The sequence below is a fragment of the Arachis stenosperma genome, chromosome 10, assembly GCF_014773155.1.
Source record: "Arachis stenosperma cultivar V10309 chromosome 10, arast.V10309.gnm1.PFL2, whole genome shotgun sequence".
Lineage (NCBI taxonomy): Eukaryota > Viridiplantae > Streptophyta > Magnoliopsida > Fabales > Fabaceae > Arachis > Arachis stenosperma.
The window spans coordinates 37,088,435-37,105,460 of NC_080386.1; positions in this window are offsets into that span (position 1 = coordinate 37,088,435).

The following is a 17,026-nucleotide window of genomic DNA, read 5'->3' on the forward strand; positions in this document are numbered from 1 at the left end:
CCAAATAGCTTATTCGGACTAGGAGACACCCCAATCCAACCACTTGGATACATCTCACTTCACACAACCTTTGGAAAAGGAAACCGGTCAAGGACACTCAGCATAGATGGTGCATGAAATCGTGATCGTTCATTCCTTGGTAACAGCGCTGAAAACTCAATATGCACATTTATAATCTTAATTCTTTGGCACAACTTCGCACAACTAACCAGCAAGTGCACTGGGTCGTCCAAGTAATAAACCTTACGTGAGTAAGGGTCGATCCCATGGAGATTGTCGGTATGAAGCAAGCTCTGGTCATCTTGTAAATCTCAGTCAGGCGGATTCAAATATTTATGGTGAATTGATAATTAAAATAGAAATAAAATATAAAATAGGATAGAGGTACTTATGAAATTCTTTGGTGAGAATTTCAGGAAAACGTGTCGAGATGCTTTGTCCCTTCCGTCTCTCTGCTTTCCTACTATCTTCATCCAATCCTTCTAACTCCTTTCCATGGCAAGCTGTATGTTGGGCATCACCGTTGTCAATGGCTACATCTCGTCCTCTCAGTGAAAATGGTCCAAATGCTCTATCACAGCACGGCTAATCATCGGTCGATTCTCGATCATGCTGGAATAGGATTCAGTAATCCTTTTGCGTCTGTCACTACGCCTAGCACTCGCGAGTTTGAAGCTCGTCACAGTCATTCAATCCCTGAATCCTACTCGGAATACCATAGACAAGGTTTAGACTTTCTGGATTCTCAAGAATGGCCGCCAATAATTCTAGCTTATACCACGAAGATTCTGGTTAAGAAATCCAATAGATACGCATTCAAGCTTTGTTTGCATGTAGAACTGAAGTGGTTGTCAAGCACGCGTTCATAAGTGAGAATGATGATGAGCGTCACATAATCATCACATTCATCAAGTTCTTGTATGCGAATGAATATCTTAGAACAAGAATAAACTAAATTGAATAGAAAATAGTAGTAATTGCATTAATACTCGACCTATAGCAGAGCTCCACACCTTAATCTATGGTGTGTAGAAACTCTACTGTTGAAAATACATAAGTAAAAGTAGGGTAGACATGGCCGAGTGGCCAGCCTCCCATGGAGGTCACAGAACGTCAATGTTACATAATGTGTTCCCGAGATGTAAATACAATAGTAAAAAGTTTTATTTATGCTAAACTAGTTACTAGGGTTTACAGAGATGAGTAAACGATGCAAAAATCCACTTCCGGGCCCACTTGGTGTGTGCTTGGGCTGAGCATTGAAGCTTCCACGTGTAGAGGTCCTCCTTGGAGTTGAACGCCAGTTTGTAACTTGTTTCTGGCGTTTAACTCTGCTTTGCAGCTTGTTTCTGTCGTTTAACTCTAGAATTGGGCAGAAAGCTGGCGTTCAACGCCAGTTTGTGTCGTCTAAACTCGGACAAAGTATAGACTATTATATATTTCTGGAAATCCCTAGATGTCTACTTTCCAACACAATTGAGAGCGCACAATTTGAACTCTTGTGGCTCCAGAAAATCCATTTCGAGTGCAGGGAGGTCAGAATCCAATAGCATCAGCAGTCCTTTGTCAGCCTCTGAATCAGATCTTTGCTCAGGTCCTTCAATTTCAGCCAGAAATTACCTGAAATCATAGAAAAACACACAAACTCATAGTAAAGTCCAGAAATGTGATTTTTAATTAAAAACTAATAAAAATATAATAAAAAATAACTAGATCATGCTAAAAACATACTAAAAACAATGGCGAAAAGCGTATAAATTATCCGCTCATCACAACACCAAACTTAAATTGTTGCTTGTCCCCAAGCAACTGAAAATCAAATAGGATAAAAAGAAGAGAATATACTATAAATTCCAAACTATCAATGAAACTTAGCTCCAACTAGATGAGCGGGACTAGTAGCTTTTTGCCTCTTGAATAGTTTTGGCATCTCACTTTATCCATTGAAGTTCAGAATGATTGGCCTCTATAGGAACTTAGAATTTAGATAGTGTTATTGATTCTCCTAGTTCAGTATGTTGATTCTTGAACACAGCTACTTTATGAGTCTTGGCCGTGGCCCAAAGCACTCTGTTTTCCAGTATTACCACCGGATATATACATGCCACAGACACATAACTGGGTGAACCTTTTCAGATTATGACTCAGCTTTGCTAGAGTCCCCAATTAGAGGTGTCTAGGGTTCTTAAGCATACTCTTTTTGCTTTGGATCACGACTTTAACCGCTCAGTCTCAAGCTTTTCACTTGACACCTTCACGCCACAAGCACATGGTTAGGGACAGCTTGGTTTAGCCGCTTAGGCCAGGAGTTTATTCCTTTAGGTCCTCCTATCCACTAATGCTCAAAGCCTTGGATCCTTTTTATTACCCTTGCCTTTTGGTTTTAAGGGCTATTGGCTTTTTCTGCTTACTTTTTCTTTTTCTTTTTCTTTCTTTTTTCTTTTCGCCATTTTTTTCTCTCTTTTTTTTTTCAAGCTTTTGTATTCACTGCTTTTTCTTGCTTCAAGAATCAATTTTATGATTTTTCAGATCATCAAATAATATTTCTCCTTTTTCATCATTCTTCAAGAGCAAACATATTTAACATTCATAGATAACAAATTCAAAAGACATATGCACTGTTCAAGCATTCATTCAGGAAACAAAAAGTATTGTCACCACATCAACATAATTAAACTAATTTCAAGGATGAATTTGAAATTCATGTACTTCTTGTTCTTTTGTAATTAAAACATTTTTCATTTAAGAAAGGTGATGGATTCATAGGACATTCATAGCCTTAAGACATAGTTACTAGACACTAGTGATCATGTAGTAAAGACACAAACATAAATAAAACATATGGCTCAAAAACCGAAAAACAGGAAAATAAGAACAAGGAGATTAAGGAACGGGTCCACCTTAGTGAGGGTGGCGTCTTGTTCCTCTTGAAGAACCAATGGTGTTCTTGAGCTCCTCTATGTCTCTTCCTTGCCTTTGTTGCTCTTCCCTCATAGCTCTTTGATCTTCTCTAATCTCATAGAGGATGATGGAGTGCTCTTGGTGCTCCATCCTTAGTTGTCCCAAGTTGGAACTTAATTCTCCTAGGGAGGTGTTGATTTGCTCCCAATAGTTTTGTGGAGGGAAGTGCATCCCTTGAGGCATCTCAGGGATTTCATGGTGAGGAATTTCCTCATGCTCTTGTTGAGGTCCATGATCTCTTGTTTTCTCCATTCTCTTCGTAGTGATGGGCTTGTCTTCATCAATGAAGATATCTCCCTCTATGTCAATCCCAGCCGAATTATAGAGGTGGCAAATGAGGTGAGGAAAGGCTAACCTTGCCAAAGTGGAAGGCTTGTCAGCCACCTTGTAGAGTTCTTGAGGTATAATCTCATGAATTTCTACTTCCTCTCCAATCATGATACTATGGATCATGATGGCCCGGTCTACAGTAACTTCAGACCGCTTGCTAGTAGGAATGATTGAGCGTTGGATGAACTCCAACCATCCTCTAGCTACAGGCTTAAGGTCCGGTCTTCTCAATTGAACCGGCTTGCCTCTTGAGTCAACTTTCCATTGAGCTTCTTCTACACATATGTCCATAAGGACTTGGTCCAACCTTTGATCAAAGTTGACCCTTCTAGTGTAGGGGTGTGCGTTTTCTTGCATCATTGGCAAGTTGAACGCCAACCTTACATTTTCCGGACTGAAATCTAAGTATTTCCCCCGAACCATGGTAAGCTAATTTTTTGGATTCGGGTTCATACTTTGATCATGGTTTCTAGTAATCCATGTGTTTGCATAGAACTCTTGAACCATTAAGATCCCAACTTGTTGAATAGGATTAGAGAGAACTTCCCATCCTCTTCTTCTAATCTCATGTCGGATCTCCGGATACTCATTCTTTTTGAGCATGAAAGGAGCCTCAGGGATCACTTTCTTCTTGGCCACAACTTCATAGAAGTGGTCTTGATGGACCTTTGAGATGAATCTCTCCATCTTCCACGACTCAGAGGTGGAAGCAATTGCCTTCCCTTTCCTCTTTCTTGAGGTTTCTCTGGCCTTAGGTGCCATTGATGGTTATGGAAAAACAAAAAAGCTATGCTTTTACCACACCAAACTTAAAATGTTTGCTCGTCCCCGAGAAAAAGAAGAAGAGAAATAGTAGAAGAGGAAGAAAATGGAGGAGAGGGAAAGAGAAGGTGGATTCGGCCAAGGGGGAGAAGTGAGGGTTGTAATGTGTGAAGATGAAGAAGGAGTGAGAGGTTTATATAGTGGAGGGAGAGGGGTTTGGATTCGGTCATTAGGGTTGGTGTGGAGGGAAAAGAATTTGAATTTTGGAGGTAGGTGGGGTTTATGGGGAAGAGTGGATGGATTTGAGTGGTTAAGGGTTTTTAGGGAAGAGGTATGGCGGTGATTGGTGAAGATTATTTGGGGAAGAGGTTTGTGAAAAGGTGTGAAAAGGAGAGAAGAAGAGGCGAGGTAGGTGGGGATCCTGTGGGGTCCACAGATCCTAAGGTGATCCTGTGGGGTCCACAGATCCTGAGGGGCCAAGAACTTAACATCCCTGCTCCAATTAGGCGTGTAAAACACCATTAGCATGCATGTCTGGCGTTAAACACTAGCTTGCTGCTTGGTTTTGGCATTAAACGCCCAAAGGTAGCTTGTTTCTGCCGTTTAACGCCAGTTTGCTGCCCATTCTTGGCGTTATAAGCCTAGAGGTAGCCTGTCTTTGGCGTTTAACGCCAGTTTGCTGCCCATTCTTGGCGTTAAACACCCAGAATTGTGCCAAACTGGGCGTTTAACGCCCATTCTGCTAGCCTTACTGGCGTTTAAATGCCAGTAAGCTCTTCCTCCAGGGTATGCTATTTTTCATTTTATTTTAGATTTTTCAGTAATTTTTATGACTTCACATGATTATCAACCTGCAGAAAACTTAAAATAACAATGGAAAATAAATAAACATAATTAAATAACATTGGGTTGCCTCCCAACAAGCGCTTCTTTAATGTCAATAGCTTGACAGTGGGCTCTCATGGAGCCTCACAGATGTTCAGAGCATGGTTGGGACCTCCCAACACCAAACTTAGAGTTTGAATGTGGGGGTTCAACACCAAACTTAGAGTTTGGTTATGGCCTCCCAACACCAAACTTAGAGTTTGACTGTCGGGGCTTTGGTTGACTCTGCTGTGAGAGAAGCTTTTCATGCTTCCTCTCCATGGTTACAGAAGGAGATCCTTGAGTCTTCAACACAAGGTTGTCCTCATTCAGTTGAAGGACCAACTCTCCTCTGTCCACATCAATCACAGCTTTTGCTGTGGCTAGGAAGGGTCTTCCAAGGATGATGGATTCATCCTCATCCTTCCCAATATCTAAGATTATGAAATCAGCAGGGATGTAAAGGCCTTCAACCTTTACTAACACATCCTCTACTAGTCCATAAGCCTGTTTTATGGATTTGTCTGCCATCTCTAATGAGAATCTGGCAGCCTGTACCTCAAAGATCCGAAGTTTCTCCATTACAGAGAGTGGCATTAAGTTTATTCCTGATCCCAGATCACACAGAGCCTTCTCAAAGGTCATGGTGCCTATATTACAGGGAATTAAGAATTTACCAGGATCCTGTCTCTTTTGAGGTAGAGTTTGCTGAACCAAGGCATTTAGTTCCTTGATGAGCAATGGAGGTTCATCCTCCCAAGTCTCATTACCAAATAATTTGGCATTCAGCTTCATGATTGCTCCTAAATATTGAGCAACTTGCTCTTCAACAATGTCTTCATCTTCTTCAGAAGATGAATATTCATCAGAGCTCATGAATGGTAAAAGGAGGTTCAATGGAATCTCTATTGTCTCTAGATGAGCCTCAGATTCCTCTGGTTCCTCAAAGGGGAACTCCTTAATGGTCATTGAACGTCCCAAGAGGTCTTCCTCACTAGGATTCACGTCCTACTCCTCCTCTCTGGATTCGGCTACACCAAGCAAGGTTATGGCCTAGCACTCTCCTTTTGGATTTTCTTCTGTATTGCTTGGGAGAGTACTAGGAGGAGTTTCAATGACTCTTTTACTCAGCTGGCCCACTTGTGCCTCCAAATTTCTAATGGAGGACCTCGTTTCATTCATGAAACTCAAAGTGGCCTTAGAGAGATCAGAGACTATATTAGCTAAGCTAGATGGATTCTGCTCAGAATTCTCTGTCTATTGCTGAGCGGATGATGGAAAAGGCTTGATATTGCTAAACCTGTTTCTTCCACCATTATTAAAGCCTTGTTGAGGCTTTTGTTGATCCTTCCATGAGAAATTTGGATGATTTCTCCATGGGGTTTATAGGTGTTTCCATAGGGTTCACCCATGTAATTTACTTCTGCTATTGCAAGGTTCTCAGGATCATAAGCCTATTCTTCAGAAGATACCTCTTGAGTACTATTGGATGCAGCTTGCATTCCATTCAGACTCTGAGAAATCATATTGACTTGCTGAGTCAATATTTTATTCTGGGCCAATAAGGCATTCATAGCATCAATTTCAAGAACTCCCTTCCTCTGAGGCGTCCCATTACTCACAGGATTCCTTTCAGAAGTGTACATAAACTAGTTATTTGCAATCATGTCTATGAGTTCCTGAGCTTCTGCAGGTGTTTTCTTTAGGTGAATGGATCCACCTGCAGAATGGTTGGTGCACGAAATTGCAATCACACTTTGCAATCCCGCACAACTAACCAACAAGTGCACTGGGTCGTCCAAGTAATACCTAACGTGAGTAAGGGTCGATCCCACAGAGATTGTCGGCTTGAAGCAAGCTATGGTTATCTTGTAACTCTTAGTCAGGATATCAGAAATTATCAGGATTGATTGTGAAAAGTAAAAGAACATGAAATAAGTACTTGTTTTGCAGTAATGGGGAACAGGTTGAGGTTTTGGAGATGCTCCATCTTCTGAATCTCTGCTTTCCTACTGTCTTCTTCTTCAAGCACGCAAGACTCCTTCCATGGCAAGCTGTATGTGGGGTTTCACCGTTGTCAATGGCTACCTCCCATCCTCTCAGTGAAAATGTTCAACGCGCTCTGTCACAGCACGGCTAATCATCTGTCGGTTCTCAATCGGGTTGGAATAGAATCCAGTGATTCTTTTGCGTCTGTCACTAACGCCCAGCCCTCAGGAGTTTGAAGCTCGTCACAGTCATTCAATCCTTGAATCCTACTCAGAATACCACAGACAAGGTTTAGACCTTCCGGATTCTCTTGAATGCCGCCATCAATTCTAGCTTATACCACGAAGATTCTGATTAAAGAATCCAAGAGATATCTACTTAATCTAAGGTAGAACGGAGGTGGTTGTCAGGCACAAGTTCATAGTTGAGAATGATGATGAGTGTCACGGATCATCACATTCATCCGATTTAAGGACAAGTAATATCTTAGAATGGAAGCAAGCATGATTGAATGAAAAACAGTAGTAATTGCATTAATCCATCAAGACACAGCAGAGCTCCTCACCCCCAACCATAGGGTTTAGAGACCCATGCTATAAGAAGTACACAAAGAAACGTGTAAAGTGTCATGAGGTACAGATACAATGTCAAAAGATCCTATTAATAGTGAACTAGTAACCTAGGGTATACAGAAATGTGTAAATGACATAAAAATCCACTTCCGGGGTCCACTTGGTGTGTGCTTGGGCTGAGCATTGATACTTTTCATGTAGAGACTTTTTCTGGAGTTAAACGCCAGCTTTTATGCTAGTTTGGGCGTTTAACTCCAATTCTTATGCCAGTTCCGGCGTTAAACGCCGGGAATTCTAAAGCTGATTTGCAACGCCGGTTTGGGCCATCAAATCTCGGGCAAAGTATGGACTATTATACATTTCTGGAAAGCCCAGGATGTCTACTTTCCAACGCCGTTGAGAACGCGCCAATTGGGTTTCTATAGCTCCAGCAAATCCACTTTGAGTGCAGGGAGGTCAGAATCCAACAGCATCTGCAGTCCTTTTCAGCCTCTGAATCAGATTTTTGCTCAGAACCCTCAATTTCAGCCAGAAAATACCTGAAATCATAGAAAAACACACAAACTCATAGTAAAGTCCAGAAAAGTGAATTTTAACTAAAAACTACTAAAAATATACTAAAAACTAATTAAAATATACTAAAAACATACTAAAAACAATGCCAAAAAGCGTACAAATTATCCGCTCATCACAACACCAAACTTAAATTGTTGCTTGTCCCCAAGCAACTGAAAATCAAAATAAGATAAAAAGAAGAGAATATACTATAGACTCCAAAATATCAAGGAAACTTAGCTCCAATTAGATGAGCGGGACTAGTAGCTTTTTGCTTCCGAACAGTTTTGGCATCTCACTTTATCCTTTGAAGCTCAGAATGATTGGCATCTATAGGAACTCAGAATTCAGATAGTGTTATTGATTCTCCTAGTTAAGTATGTTGATTTTTGAACATAGCTATTGTATGAGTCTTGGCTGTGGCCCAAAGCACTCTGTCTTCCAGTATTACCACCGGATACATATATGCCACAGACACATAATTGGGTGAACCTCTTCAGATTGTGACTCAGCTTTGCTAGAGTCCCCAATTAGAGGTGTCCAGGATTCTTAAGCACACTCTTTTTGCCTTGGATCACAACTTTATTTCTTTCTTTTTCTTTTTCTCTTTCTTTTCTTTCTGCTTCTTTTTTTTCGTGTTTTTTTTTTCACTACTCTTTCTTGCTTCAAGAATCAATCTGATGATTTTTCAGATCCTCAATAACAGTTCTCCTTTTCCATCATTCTTTCAAGAGCCAACAATTTTAACATTCTTAAAACAACAAATTCAAAAGACATATGCACTGTTCAAGCATTCATTCAGAAAACAAAAAGCATTGTCACCACATCAAACTAATTCAACTAGTTTCAAAGATGAATTCGAAATCCTGTACTTCTTGTTCTTTTGTGATTAAAGCATTTTTCATTTAAGAGAGGTGATGGATTCATAGGACATTCATAGCTTTAAGGCATAGACACTAAGATACTAATGATCATGTAATAAGACACAAACATGGATAAACATAAGCATAAAGATTCGAAAAATAGAAAATAAAGAACAAGGAGATTAAAGAACGGGTCCACCTTAGGGATGGCGGCTTGTTCTTCCTCTTGAAGATCTTATGGAGTGCTTGAGCTCCTCAATGTCTCTTCCTTGCCTTTGTTGCTCCTCTCTCATGATTCTATGATCTTCTTTAATTTCATGGAGGAGGATGAAATGTTCTTGGTGCTCCACCCTTAGTTGTCCCATGTTGGAACTCAATTCTCCTAGGGAGGTGTTGATTTGCTCCCAATAGTTTTGTGGAGAAAAGTGCATCCTTTGAGATGAATCTCTCCATCTCCCATGGCTCGGAGGTGGAAGCTTTTGCCTTCCCTTTCCTCTTTCTAGAGGTTTCTCCGGCCTCAGGTGCCATAAATGGTTATGGAGAAACAAAAAAGCAACGCTTTTACCACACCAAACTTAGAAGGTTTTCTCGTCCTCGAGCAAAAGAAGAAAGAAGAGAGAGAGTGGTGGGGTAGATGGGGATCCTGTGGGGTCCACAGATCCTAATGTGTCAAGGATAATTCATCCCTGCACCAAGTGGCGAGCAAAAATGCTCCTTCTGCCAATCCTGGCGTTAAACGCCGGGCTGATGCCCATTTCTGGCCTTTAACGCCAGCTTGGTGCCCATTCCTGGCGTTTAACGCTAGTCTGGTGCCCCTTTCTGGCGTTAAACGCCCAGAATGGTGCCAGACTGGGCGTTAAACGCCTATATGCTGCCCTTACTGGCGTTTAAACGCCAGCAAGGTTTTCCTCCAGGGTGTGCTATTTTTCTTCCTATTTTTCATTCTGTTTCTGCTTTTTCAATTGAATTTGTGACTTCCCAGGATCATCAACCTATAGAAAATATAAAATAACAAAGGAAAATAATAAATATAACATTGGGCTGCCTCCCAACAAGCGCTTCTTTAATGTCAGTAGCTTGACAGTGGGCTCTCATGGAGCCTCACAGATGTTCAGAGCAATGTTGGAACCTCCCAACACCAAACTTAGAGTTTGAATGTGGGGGTTCAACACCAAACTTAGAAGTTGGTGGTGGCCTCCCAACACCAAACTTAGAGTTTGACTGTGGGGGCTCTGTTTGACTCTGTTTTGAGAGAAGCTCTTCATGCTTCCTATCCATGGTTACAGAAGGAGAACCTTGAGTCTTATAGTTTGCACTGTCTGCAAGCCACGGAGCTTCCTGAATAGCAAACAATTGCTCATCCGGAAAGGTTTCAGAGATCTCAGTAGGAAGGAGGGATGCTCCTGCTACTGGTTCTATCCTTGACAGGTGATCAGCTACTTGATTCTCTGTCCCTTTTCTGTCTCTTATTTCTATATCAAACTCTTGCAGAAGCAATACCCATCTTATGAGCCTGGGTTTTGAATCCTGCTTTGTGAGTAGATATTTAAGAGCAGCATGGTCAGTGTACACAATCACTTTTGATCCTACTAAATAAGATCTGAACTTGTCAATGGCATAAACCACTGCAAGTAACTCCTTTTCTGTGGTTGTGTAGTTCTTCTGTGCATCATTTAGAATACGGCTGCCATAATAAATGACGTGTAGAAGCTTACCATGCCTTTGTCCCAATACTGCACCAATGGCATGGTCACTGGCATCACACATTAGTTCAAATGGTAATGTCCAGTCTGGTGCAAAGATGACTGGTGCTGTGACCAGCTTAGCTTTCAAAGTCTCAAACGCCTGTAGACACTCATTATCAAAAATAAATGGAGTGTCAGCAGCTAGCAGATTACTCAGAGGTTTGGCAATTTTTGAAAAATCCCTAATAAACCTTCTGTAAAATCCTGCATGCCCCAGAAAGCTTCTGATTGCCTTAACATTGGCAGGTGGTGGTAATTTTTCAATTACCTCTACCTTTGCCTTATCCACCTCTATTCCATTGCTTGAAATTTTGTGCCCAAGGACAATTCCTTCAGTCACCATAAAGTGACATTTCTCCCAGTTTAAAACCAGGTTAGTCTCTTGGCACCTTTTCAGGACAAGTGCTAGGTGGTTAAGACAGGAGCTGAATGAGTCTCCATATACTGAGAAGTCATCCATGAAGACTTCCAGGAATTTCTCCACCATATCAGAGAAGATGGATAGCATGCATCTCTGAAAGGTTGCAGGAGCATTACACAGACCAAAAGGCATCCTCCTGTAGCCAAACACGCCAGAAGGGCAAGTAAATGCTGTTTTCTCTTGGTCCTGAGGATCTACTGCAATTTGGTTGTAACCTGAATAGCCATCCAAAAAGCAGTAATATTCATGACCTGCCAGTCTCTCTAGCATCTGGTCTATGAATGGTAAAGGAAAATGATCCTTCCTGGTGGCTGTATTGAGCCTTCTGTAGTCAATACACATACGTCACCCTGTAACTGTTCTTGTAGAAACCAGTTCATTCTTTTCATTATGAACCACTGTTATGCCTCCCTTCTTGGGGACAACATGGATAGGGCTCACCCAGGGGCTGTCAGAAATAGGATAAATAATCCCAGCCTCTAGTAACTTAGTGACCTCTTTCTGCACCACCTCCCTCATGGCTGGATTTAGCCGCCTTTGTGGTTGAACCACTGGCTTAGCATCATCCTCCAATAGGATCTTGTGCATGCATCTTGCTGGGCTAATGCCCTTAAGATCACTTATGGACCACCCAAGAGCTGTCTTGTGTGTCCTTAGCACTTGAATTAGTGCTTCCTCTTCCTGTGGATTTAAAGCAGAGCTTATGATCACTGGAAAAGTGTCACCTTCTCCCAGAAATGCATATTTCAGGGATGGTGGTAGTGGCTTGAGCTCTGGTTTAGGAGGTTTATCTTCTTCTTGAGGAATTTTCAGAATTTCTTTTATTTCCTTTAGTTCCTCCAGATCAGGCTGAACATCTTTAAAGATGTCATCTAGCTCTGATTCAAGACTTTCAGTCATATTGACCTCCTCCACCAAAGAGTCAATAATATCAGTGCTCATGCAGTCATTTGATGTGTCTGGATGCTGCATAGCTTTGACAACATTCAACTTGAACTCATCCTCATTGACTCTCAGGGTTAATTCCCCTTTTTGGACGTCAATGAGGGTCCGTCCAGTTGCTAGGAAAGGTCTTCCTAGAATGAGAGTTGCACTCTTGTGCTCCTCCATTTCCAGCACCACAAAGTCAGTTGGAAAGGCGAATGGCCCAACCTTGACAATCATGTCCTCTATTATGCCTGATGGATGTTTAATGGAGCCATCAGCAAGTTGGAGGCATATCCGGGTTGGTTTGACTTCTTCAGTCAACCCAAGCTTTCTGATAGTGGATGCAGGTATTAGATTGATACTTGCTCCAAGATCACATAGGGCTGTCTTGGTGCAAGCACCTTCTAATGTGCATGGTATCATAAAGCTTCCTGGATCTTGAAGCTTTTCTGGTAAGCTTTTCAGAATGACTGCACTGCATTCTTCAGTGAGAAATACTTTTTCAGTTTCTCTCCAATCCTTCTTATGACTTAAGATCTCTTTCATGAACTTAGCATAAGAAGGTATTTGCTCAAGTGCCTCTGCAAACGGAATCTTTATTTGAAGAGTCCTTATATAGTCTGCAAAGCGGGCAAATTGCTTATCCTGCTCCGCTTGGTGGAGTTTCTGAGGATAAGGCATCTTGGCTTTATATTCTTCAACCTTAGTTGCTGCAGGCTTATTCCTTACAGAAGTGGTTGAAGAAGCCTTTTTAGAGGGATTATTGTCAGCACTCTCAGGTGTCTGGTTCCCCTTTTGCGTTTGAACGCCAGGATTGGGTGGAAAATGGGCGTTTAACGCCAACTTTTCCCCCTTTTCTGGCGTTTGAACGCCAGAACTGGGCAGGGAATGGGCGTTTAACGCCAGCTTTCCTTCCTGTTCTGGCGTTTGAACGCCAATGGTATTCCTCTCTGGGCTCTTGCTGTCCTCAGAGGGATTTTGGATAGTAGTTTGGCTCTCCTCTGTCAATTGTTCCTTATTTGGCTTTTTGCTCTTTTGAGTGGTGTTGTTTAATGTCTTCCCACTACTCAGTTGAACTGCTTGACATTCTTCTGTTATCTGTTTAGATATCTGCTGTTTTGCTTGATTCAACTGCAGTTCTATGCTCTTGTTAGCAACTTTAGTTTCATGGAGCATCTCTTTAAATTCTGCTAACTGTTCTGTCATCAGAAGCAATTGTTGATTAAGCTCAATCATCTGTTCTTGAGGATTAGGATCAGTGGCTACTGCCATGACTTCCTCTTTTGGGGAGAACTCATTGCCAGAGTACAAATATTGATTTCTAGCAACAGTGTCTATGAGCTCTTGAGCCTCTTCAATTGTCTTCCTCATGTGTATAGATCCACCAGCTGAGTGGTCTAAAGACATCTGAGCTTTTTCTGTAAGCCCATAGTAGAAAATGTCTAATTGTACCCACTCTGAAAACATTTCAGAGGGGCATTTTCTTAGCATACCTCTATACCTCTCCCAGGCATTATAAAGGGATTCATTATCCTCTTGTTTAAAGCCTTGGATGTCCAGCCTTAGCTGTGTCATCCTCTTTGGAGGGTAAAAGTGATTCAGGAATTTGTCTGATAACTGTTTCCATGTTTTTATGCTTGCTGTAGGTTGGTTATTTAACCACCTCTTAGCTTGATCTTTTACAGCAAATGGAAACAGTAATAGTCTGTAGACATCCTGATCCACCTCTTTATCATGTACTGTGTCAGTAATTTGCAAGAATTGTGCCAGAAACTCAGTAGGTTCTTCTTGTGGAAGACCGGAATACTGGCAGTTTTGCTACACTATGATAATGAGTTAAGGATTTAGCTCAAAGCTGCTTGCTTTGATGGGAGGTGTACAGATGCTACTCCCATATGCAGCTGTAATGGGGTTAGCATATGACCCCAGAGTCCTTCTGGACTGTTCAATTCCACTTATGTCCATGATGGATAAAGGGAAATAATATGGATTGCAAGTAGATAAAAATATTTTTATATTTTTTTCTTGAATTAACCGAAAAATAAAAACAAAAGGAAAATAGAATGATAATAAAAAAATCGAAAATTAAAAGAAAATAAGATCAAAGCAAATTGAAAACTGAATCAATTAGTTAATTAAAAAGATTTTGAGATTAGCAATTAGAAAGATATGATTGAAATATTTTTATGAAAAAGATTTGATTTTTGAAAAGAGGAAAGAGAAAAACAACAAAATGACACAAAACTTAAAATTTTTAGAAAATCAAACACTAATTTTCGAAAATTTTTAAGGGAAAAACACAAAGAGGACACCAAACTTAGAATTTTTATGGATCAAAAAGGGACTAAGAACATGGAAATTCGAAAATCAAAAGGAAAGCAAAAGCATGCAGTTGACACCAAACTTAAAATATGAAACTAGACTCAACTAAAAGACTCTAAACCAACAAAAATAAAACAGTCCTAATCTAAGCAACAAGATAAGCCGTCAGTTGTCCAAACTCGAACAATCCCCGGCAACGGCGCCAAAAACTTGGTGCACGAAATTGCAATCACACTTTGCAATCCCGCACAACTAACCAGCAAGTGCACTGGGTCGTCCAAGTAATACCTTATGTGAGTAAGGGTCGATCCCACGGAGATTGTCGGCTTGAAGCAAGCTATGGTTATCTTGTAACTTAGTCAGGATATCAGAAATTAACAGGATTGATTGTGAAAAGTAAAAGAACATGAAATAAGTACTTGTTTTGCAGTAATGGGGAATAGGTTGAGGTTTTGGAGATGCTCCATCTTCTGAATCTCTGCTTTCCTACTGTCTTCTTCTTCAAGCACGCAAGACTCCTTCCATGGCAAGCTGTATGTAGGGTTTCACCGTTGTCAATGGCTACCTCCCATCCTCTCAGTGAAAATGTTCAACGCGCTCTGTCACAGCACGGCTAATCATCTGTCGGTTCTCAATCGGGTTGGAATAGAATCCAGTGATTCTTTTGCGTCTGTCACTAACGCCCAGCCCTCAGGAGTTTGAAGCTCGTCACAGTCATTCAATCCTTGAATCCTACTCAGAACACCACAGACAAGGTTTAGACCTTCCGAATTTTCTTGAATGCCGCCATCAATTCTAGCTTATACCACGAAGATTCTGATTAAAGAATCCAAGAGATATCTACTTAATCTAAGGTAGAACGGAGGTGGTTGTCAGGCACACGTTCATAGTTGAGAATGATGATGAGTGTCACGGATCATCACATTCATCCGGTTTAAGGACAAGTAATATCTTAGAATGGAAGCAAGCATGATTGAATGAAAAACAGTAGTAATTGCATTAATCCATCAAGACACAGCAGAGCTCCTCACCCCTAACCATGGGGTTTAGAGACTCATGCTGTAAGAAGTACACAAAGAAACGTGTAAAGTGTCACGAGGTACAGATACAATGTCAAAAGATCCTATTAATAGTGAACTAGTAACCTAGGGTATATAGAAATGTGTAAATGACATAAAAATCCACTTCCGGGGTCCACTTGGTGTGTGCTTGGGCTGAGCATTGATACTTTTCATGTAGAGACTTTTTCTGGAGTTAAACGCCAGCTTTTATGCCAGTTTGGGCGTTTAACTCCAATTCTTATGCCAGTTCCGGCGTTAAACGCCGAGAATTCTGAAGCTGATTTGCAACACCAGTTTGGGCCATCAAATCTCGGGCAAAGTATGGACTATTATACATTTCTGGAAAGCCCAGGATGTCTACTTTCCAACGCCGTTGAGAGCTCGCCAATTGGGCTTCCGTAGCTCCAGAAAATCCACTTTGAGTGCAGGGAGGTCAGAATCCAACAGCATCTGCAGTCCTTTTCAGCCTCTGAATCAGATTTTTGCTCAGAACCCTCAATTTCAGCCAGAAAATACCTGAAATCATAGAAAAACACACAAACTCATAGTAAAGTCCAGAAAAGTGAATTTTAACTAAAAACTACTAAAAATATACTAAAAACTAATTAAAATATACTAAAAACATACTAAAAACAATGCCAAAAAGCATACAAATTATCCGCTCATCAATGGTCCAGTGACATCTTTGATAATTCGGACAGACCATTATAGAATATATCCAGTATGGTCCATTCTGAAAGGATGTCAGAAGGACACTTTTTTGTCAGTTGCTTATATCTCTCCCAAGCTTTATAGAGGGATTCACCTTCTTTTTGTCTAAAGGTTTTAACATCCACTCTAAGCTTACTAAGCTTTTGAGGAGGAAAGAACATGGCTAAGAAAGTCGTGACCAGCTTATCCCAAGAATTCAGGCTATCTTTAGGTTGAGAGTCCAACCATATTCTAGCTCTGTCTCTTACAGCAAACGGAAAAGCATAAGCCTGTAGACCTCGGGATCAACCCCATTGGTCTTAACAATATCATAGATCTACAAGAATTCAGTTAAGAACTGAAAAGGATCTTCTGATGGAAGTCCGTGAAACTTGCAGTTCTGTTGCATCAGAGAAACTAATTGAGGTTTAAGCTCAAAATTATTTTCTCCAATCGCAGGGATTGAGATGCTTCTTCCATGTAAATTGGAATTTGGTGCAGTGAAGTCACCAAGCATCTTCCTTGCATTGTTATTATTTTCGGCCATATCTCCTTCTTTTTTGAAATTTTCTGTTAGATTTTCTCCAGAGAGTTGTGCTTTAGCTTCCCTTAGCTTCCTCTTCAGAGTCCTTTCAGGTTCAAGATCAACTTCAACAAGAGTGTTCTTATCCTTGTTCCTGCTCATATGAAAAAGAAGAGAACAGAAAAGAAAATATGGAATCCTCTATGTCACAGTATAGAGATTCCTTATGCAAGTATAAGAAGAGAAGAATATAAGAAGGGGAAGAGAAAAACTCGAACACAAAGAGGAAGATGGGGTTCGAATTTTGGGTGGAAGAGAAGTGTTAGTAGATGAACAAATAAATAGAAGGAGATGAGAGAGAGAATGATGCCAGGGCATTTTGGCCAGTTTCACTGACCTTTTATGTACTGTTTTTAAGGTAGTTTCATGCATTTTCTTAAG